Below are 8,479 nucleotides of genomic sequence, written 5' to 3' on the forward strand. Positions count from 1 at the left end.
GGGGGGGGGGGGGGGGGTTGGCGGACTGGTGGTTCTAAAGGAGACAAGGAGAGAGAGAGTTGTGGTGCTCTTGTTTGGAAGGGATCTGAAAGGAGATTCATCCTCTTCATGTGTAAGGAGAAGGATAGGAGCTTGGTGGTGGATTGAGAGAGACAAGGAGGCTCTCTCCTAGCTGTTATCTAGGTAAGTCGTGTTGCTTGATGCTTAATTTGGTTAGGGAATCAATAGTTGTGAATGATTAGGGATTTGCGGCGAGAAGGAGCTTAAAAGGGGCTCAAATCGTGATTTATGGGTTGGTGTCGTTCGACACCAACACCCGCAGATGGACTGCGCAAACTAGTCCAAGATGGCTACTTTGGGGCAACGTTTGGAGGATGAAAATGAGTCCGATTTGGCTGAAATTTGGTGGGAAGTTTTGTGGTTCTATAAGCTTCATATCCAATGGTGGGTTTGTGAAACGGACGGTTGGTTTGGGATTTGATCAAGTTTTTTTATTGTGCAGAGCTAGTTGCGATGGTGCAGTCCCCAGACGAATGTCCAGCCTTCTTCAATCTGCTAGATGATTTCAGCTTGATCAGATCATTATTTCCCTCCTTCACTCTTACCAGGATACCACGTACATCAAATGTGAGCGCATATTGTCTTGCTCGTTCTTCGTGATCTTTAGTTTCCGAATTATCTTTTGTAAACTCTTATGCTCCAGTTTGGGCAACCAACCTTGGAGTTATATTCTAATTTTAATGTTTGGTTGACAAAAAAAAAACAAGAAGGTATTACTGTAGTTCTCATGAAGTCGTGATCAACACAAACATGATACATGGCATTGTAAAATATACAACCGATCATCATAAGTGTATTATAGTAAACAAAAGAGATGATATTACAAGAAGAAACCATTTGTAATAATTCCATGAAGGCGCGTAAAGATAAAAAGACGATCGAAACGTATAATCTACAAAAAGGTTGAAGAAAGCCTTTGAGAGGAAAAAAAAGCTCCCTTCTCTCTCCTAAAAAACCCTAGCCTATTTTTTCAGATATGAGGGAGGGAAATCCTTCCGGCAGCCATTTCTGGTGTCGGGATTTCCTCTCCCTCCCTCCTCTTTAGTTTAGCTCCTTGATCTTCAGCATGTTGGTCGAGGTTAGCATCAAAGGTCCAGTGGTAAGTAGGATCTCTTCTTCGTCAGCGCGGTGTGGTATTTATCCTTGCCGATGTAGCTGTGGATCTGGTCAGGCGGAAGAGGAGCTCTGTATTCGAGCCCCGGTTTGAAGACATCGGATGGTTAGCATAGGAGTTCCTCTAGGCTCAACCGTCTTCCTGGAATCTGCGGCTACGGCGGAAGTCGGTAAGGTTAAGGTGGGTTTTGCTGTTTGATAGGGAGGTTAACTGTAGATCCTTTTTGATCTTAAATGGTGGTCGCGGATTCCGAGTTTAGAAGGTTTGTGTGAGCCAACGATCTTCTAAACCGCCGCGACGACTTTGCAGCCATCCATCCGGATTGAAGGATCTTTGCTTTGGGAGATTGTAGAGCCCAGATCTGGGATGGAGGGGATAGATCTGATGATAACGGGTTGCATGGGAAAATAGATCTGATGATGGCATCGCGGAACTGGTTTGTCAGAGAGGCTAGCTTTCTGGGAGGTTTGTAGCTTTGGTGGTGCGTCGGAGGAAAGAGATCGATGGTGGAAACTGGTTTCTTTCACCGTTGATCTTTGATCCTTCGATAGTGTTGCTAAGCCGTGGACCTTGAAACTGCCGGATTTAAGGCGTGGCTTCTCTGCTTCCGACCAGCAGCAGGATCGATCCTCCGTTCTGTTTCTGGCAAACTTTCCGATTTCCCTTTTTGTAACTGGACTCTTTTGTGTGTAGGGCCTCGGCCCAGCCCATTTTGGGATTATAATAGAATATAATTTTAATTAAAAAAAATCTACAATAAGGTGCAAATTATTATTAATATTTTTTCAATCAGTACACAACTACTTAACTAGACCGGACCTTACTCGGGTTAGATCGTAGTCGTAGGTGGATAATCTCAAACCGTAGATTATTTTCCTGAACTTGGTTTGGAGTACGAATCCCCTCAAACCGGTTCACACCATTTATGTTTAGTGGTTGTTACAAGACCAAGCAAACGGAAAACAGTGTAAAAAACAAGACAAAAAGAGTACACGATTTTCCTATACTAGTAAAAACTGGTCATATAGTTACGAAAAATTGCTAAGAAATCATTTATAACAAATATTACCTACACGAAGTTACAAAATAGTCACAAATTTTTAAATAGGTTATTTTGTGGCAAATTTGTAAGTTTCTGTCGGAAAACAATTACAAAAACATACAACTTAGATTTGTAGCTAATTTACTACAAACTTAGAGACTAAATATTTTATAGCACTTGACTAATCGTAACAAATTGTAGTTTAATATTTTTTAAATAATAGAAATTGTTTATCTACAAACAGGTTGTAACTTGAATCACAAAATTCGTCGGTTTGGTTCGTAGCAAAAAATTTTGACCCCAAAATATTTTGTTTCAGTATAGTTTAACTTATTAAAAGTTATTTGTTTGACAAAAAAAAAAGAATAAACAAGAAAACCCTCGCACTCAAAATCCCTCGACTTAACACTTAGCAAAAAAATATGGCCACTCTTATATCTCTTACACGAATCTCTTCCTCTTCAAGAATCATTATGCCTTCATCCGGCCAACACTACAAGAAATTAGAGTAATGATAGCAGTATAATATAGCGTTTTATACGTGTTTGCTATAGTTGATATATCCTTCAGTTTTAGACAGTGTTTGTATTGTGTCAAACGCTATGGTTAGTTGGTCATATTTTAGGCCTTGAATGGCTGTAGATTTTAAAAGTGTTTTTGGTTTTAGATTTTTCAAAAATCTACTTTAAAGCCAATCAAAATTATGAAAAAATTGGATTTCCTAAAAATTAGGGAATCCAGATTTTGTTGGTTTTTGGTAATTTTCAAAGAAAAACCAAAATATATGTTTTACTAATTTTTCATTTTCAAGCGTGACTTGAATTCTTTTTTCTGTTTTTTTTTTAATAAATTTTTAACACAAAATCTAAAAACCATAAACCAAAATCTAAAATCTAAAAACTAGAAACTAGAATTCAAAAACCACTTAAAAACTTGTAAACATTCGTGGCCTTAGACTTAAAAATAATTTATGAAGATAAAAAGAAACACTTATAACAAAAAGAGACAGTTAATATGTTCGTGAGAGAAACCATTTTCTTTCTTTTACATCTTCTAAAAAACCGAGTTCGTCCTAGTCGTTTCTCTCTCTCACAACCACCGAGGAGTTGTTTTCCAGCGACGTCACTAGATCTGGGTTTCCGTCTTGCTGTAGTCACTGCTGTCTACTAGGTATGTTCGTGTCGTGTTATGAGCTCGCCGGAGATTCGCCTCTCAGATCTTTTTCCTTCGCTTCCACTGTTGGTTTTGCTCCATACCGTGTCGGAGTCGTTGCCTCCTCTTCTTCTGTCGAGTTACAGACATTGCCGACGAAGACCCTTTGGCAATCGATAAAGACGTCTTTCACGAACTCTGGTTAGTATACTACGGAACAACACTCAATTGATAAAGCTCTCTTTGTATTCTTTTTTCTTTTTCTTAGATTTATTTCGTTGCTAAATCGATTTTGTTGGGAAAACCCTAGTTTGCAGCAATGGTTGAGTACTGCCCGAGTATGAACAAGCGAAATTGTCTGATATGAGCAGAAAACAGAGAATGCTGAAGTCTCCGATAAGTTTATGATTTGTGAATTCTTATTCTTTGTTGATTGGTATCCTTAAGAAGATTGTGTGTAAATTTTGGGTATTTTGTTTTTGTTTTTGGCTTCTCAGTTGCATCAATGCAATGAGCAATTGAAGGATGAGAAGGAAAAAGGTGAGAGTCTCTGCAAGAAATATCAACGACTCAGCACTTGCTTAAGTTAAAATCTGAGGTTTTTGATTATACTCAACATTAGATGCTTTTGTTTCTAATTATCCTCCATTTGGTGTTGAGTTTCTTATTATGTTTGGTACATGAATGTATCCAGCTTACTTCATAGTGTGCTAAGCTACAAGAGAGAACTATTATGTCTCGTTTTTACTTCTCAAATCAACAAAAAAACAGTTGGATTTTCTTTTATTTCTTAGGATCCAAAGAAGGGAATGCATATAGAGAAGAATCTATCCAGCAAAAGAAAGAGAGTGGCGTAGAACGGCGGAGAGCAAAAATCTTTCTCGGTTGAAGCATTTTTTATTTTCTATTTCAATTTTATTTTGTATAATTAAATTCATTTTCTCAATTTAATAAACAAATTGTTTTGGTATTTTCTTAATCTCCAATTTGTTTTGTTTTTTTTATTAAAACTATATGAGGAGGCCACAGATTACTAGTTACTGATTATTTCGTGGCTATTAATCCACGGACATTTACCTGGCAAATTCGTGGCTATATGAAGCTAATAGTTACATAGCTTTCAGTCGCTTTGTGTATCAAACATATACGGTAAATCGTAGCAAATGGTAGCATTTGCCCATAAATTGTGTAGTCTCTAATTTGTAGCACTTTGCGATGTAAAAATTTGCTACGACCAAATAGTTATTAACTTTTTTTGTCACAAATCTTTTTTTGCTACAATTATCATGAGATACCTACGGAATTATTCGTAACTATATGACAAGTTTTTACTAGTTCACTTATAACTGAAAAATATTTTTCATTTTTCTAATGAAGAAGAAAAATCGTTATATATATAAATCTGTTAAAGGAAAAGAGTGCACCATTATGGAAATTGAGACAGTTAGTTCTTTGATATCTGTTAGTGCAACTTGCTACTTTTTGGATCCATGACCATGAGTACGCATAATATAGGAAGGTAAAAAGAACTAACTACTCTTGTCATATCTGAAGAAAATGTCGCAGCATTTGCACACGTAAGTACTAAAGTCACATGACTGTAAACAATGTACGTGTGTGCATGAGATTCTCAGTTAAAAAGTATGAATCGCAAATCCAATTTTTTTTTTGACAATCAAACCCCATATATTAAGTTATGGGAGATGACTTTCTTTGAGAGAAAGCCAATCAGGTACCAACAAGCTTACATGGGAAAAGCAAAAATCTCGTGCTCTTGCATATTTTGCAAGCTTATCGACACGGATATTATCCTCTCGAGGAATATATCTAATACTAAAATTAGCAAAACCATCTCTGAAATGAATAAAGTCCTTCAATTCTGATGAAAAAGTCGGCTAATCTTCGATATTAGACGTCATCGTTAGGAGGTCTGAACAATCCGTAGCAAAAAGAGTTTTATCCACGTCCAAGGCTAATAAGCACTCCATAGCCCAAATAAGGGTGTATAACTCTGCATGCAAAGGAGATAGACTTCCACGCGATCCTTTTAGTCCCATGTGCATGATTCTATCCCCAATAGACGCAATCCAACCATGCCCACTCCTATCCACCTCTGTATGCCAAGATCCGTCTATAAAGCATACGAGGGTTTCTTGTGGAATTGGGGTCGAAAGTACTCTCGTTTCTACTATCGCTGGTGCTAAATCTCTATTATTTGCTCTTCACCACACTTCTTCCTCTTAGATTGCTCTCTCTAATGTATCTTATGGAGACTCAGAGATATTTTCAAACACTTTCTTGTTTCTTGCCTTCCAAATATACCACATCACCCAAGGGAATGTCCGCAAATTTTGCTCAAGTGCACCAAAATCTTTGCCGTGCCCATATAGAAAATCCAGGTTGCTATATAGGGAAGATGACGAAAACACCGTAGGGTGGGAAGGGATTATCGATAAAGCCCACACTTGGCGTGATGGGAGGGACATTCAAATAGCATATGATTTATAGTTTCCTCCTCCACTCCACATCTAGGACAATCCTTATCCCTATCAATATGGCGATAATGTAAGCGTTGGCATGTTGCCAAACATCCAGTCACACATTGCCACACGAAATGCTTCAGCTTTCGTGATGTTTTTAATTTCCATGTTTGCGCCTTGAGTGTCGTAACACTAGGCCCCTGAGAAGGGAGGTCGCAAACAGGGCGAGAGATAGCTCTGAATTGCAAGTCCAATTATAGTTTGGGTTTGTGCACAAACTATAACTGGATAGTTAGTCAAGAATAGACAATAATAAGACAAGAATAGATAATAAATAATGGGTAATATTAGCAAATACCACAATTGTGAAAAGAAATGAAGAAAATACTACAAAAATATTTTTTTTTATAGGAAAATACCACTGAGCTCACGTTTATTATGGAGTGAAAATACATAATTACCCTGTTGTGTTTTAATGTTAGAGTAGAAAGAATGAATGATGCATGAGAATTTTTTAAATAACATGTAATATATATATTTCATATGTTATATTAAACTAAATAACGTTCAATATATAAAAATAGTGTGTTATATAAAAAAATAACATGTTAAAAAGAGAAATTAATTAATATTGCATGTAATTCCAAGAAATAGCATGTTCCAAAACATAATAGCAGAGTTCCAAGGTGAGTAGATATGAAAGAAGAGAGAGAGAAAAAAAATAACAGATGTTTCAACGTGAGCGAGCATAAGAGAAGAGAAGAGAGAGAAAGAGTAATAGAGAAAGCTGAAAGAAAGAGAGTGCATGAGGGGAGAGAGAGTTTGTTATTTATGTGGAAAAAAAAGAATGAAAAGATATTTAAAAAATAATATGTAATATATGAAATGGGTATAAGTGTTATTGTATTTGAAGAGAAAGAATATCCTCTGACAAGCACTGCACAATTGTGGTATTTTCTTAATTATGTTCTGTTTTTGTGGTATCTAGTGCATATTATCATAAATAAATTGGATAGTTAGTCATTCTCGGAACAAAAAGACAAAAATAAAAAATTAGATAGTTAGTTATTCTCATAAATTCTGCTACCAACGTAATTATGAAGATACTGAACTAAGGATTTTGGGTGGCAAAGCTAAACATAAGAACTACAACCGAAAAGGGGACAACTCTAAGATTCATCTGGTTGATATAGTATCAGTGATATCTGTAATTTTACTTCACACAAACACAACAATATAATTCATCAAACTTGGTAGTCAAACAAAATGCAATAAAACTTGATAGCTCGAATCTTCATACTATGATTGCCAATAAATGATGTGCAATAGAAAAAGCTATTTTCTGTTATAAAATAAATATGATTATCCATCACTACATGTGTCTTGCACCTCAATGACACTTTTTCATTATATGCAATACATGTGTAACATCCGTGAACCGAAATCCGGTTTAGGGGTTGCATCGGTCGATTCACTATGTGCATCGGTCGATGCAAGGTTGGTTTTCTGCAGACGAGTTTAAGTTAAACGCTGCGTTTTAGGTTAGGAAAACCCTTAACTCGAGTTTTGTCTCATTAGTCGTGTTTAGCCGCTTTTGAGAGAAAAGAAAAAAGAGAAAAAGTTCTCTAAGTGTTCTTGAGTGTTCTTGGTGATTTCCAGTGATTGGAGGCGTTTTCTGTAGAGATTTGTAGCTGAGATCGTTGTAGGAGCTTCCTAAGAGCGTGTTCTTGCTTGTTTAAGGTTCAGAAACTTCTTGGCAAAGGTAAGTGCATGACCATGGCTTATCTAAGCTGGAGATCTCTCTGATTTGCTTGTTATGTGTTGTTACGCTTGTTAGATTGTTATTTGGGACGTTAGGAAGCTTTCTTGTGGCTTGGGATCGAGTTTTGTGGTTGTAGGAACGAAGATCCGGCGAGAAGCTTCGGGGGAAACGATGCTCGGCAATGCATCGGTCAATGCACTTTGTGCGTCGGTCGATGCAAGTGCGAGGACGGCGCGTAAAATTTAGGGTTTTCGTGCTATGTCGAGCATGCGTCGGTCGATGCATTGGGAGTATCGGTCGATGCAAGTGAACCTTGCATCGGTCGATGCATATCATGCGTCGGTCGACGCAACCCCAACTGGTGTCGGTCGATGCATGTTTGGTGTCGGTCGATGCAGATTCCTGGTTTCTTATTGTTGATTGTTGATTGTTGTTTGATGGTCAGAGGTATCTCTACTGCTGGTGTGTATAGCCCAATAGATGGGAGAATTGCCTTACTGAGTGTTTATAAAATACTCATGCATTGCAATTTGTGTTTGTGGTGCAGGTAAAGGCAAAGTATGATCGTGGAATCAAGGCAATGAAGAGGAGGATGTTCTAGGGACTCAATTGGTTGTTGTCTGGCATTGCTAGAGTTGGGTCATTAGAAACATTGCTAGATTGCCGGTTTTATGTTTTCTGATGTTTAGTATTTGGATATTATTTATGTTACGATTATTGGTTTATTATTGGATATTGATATTAGTTATTCCGCAGTTGGTTGTGACTGTGGTTAGGTGCCTAGTGGGTATGAGACCACTAGTTGTAGTTTATTTATTATTATTATTATTATTTACTATTTATTATTAAAAAAAAAAAAAAAAAAAAAA

Source organism: Camelina sativa, chromosome 8 (genome assembly GCF_000633955.1).
Source record: "Camelina sativa cultivar DH55 chromosome 8, Cs, whole genome shotgun sequence".
NCBI lineage: Eukaryota > Viridiplantae > Streptophyta > Magnoliopsida > Brassicales > Brassicaceae > Camelina > Camelina sativa.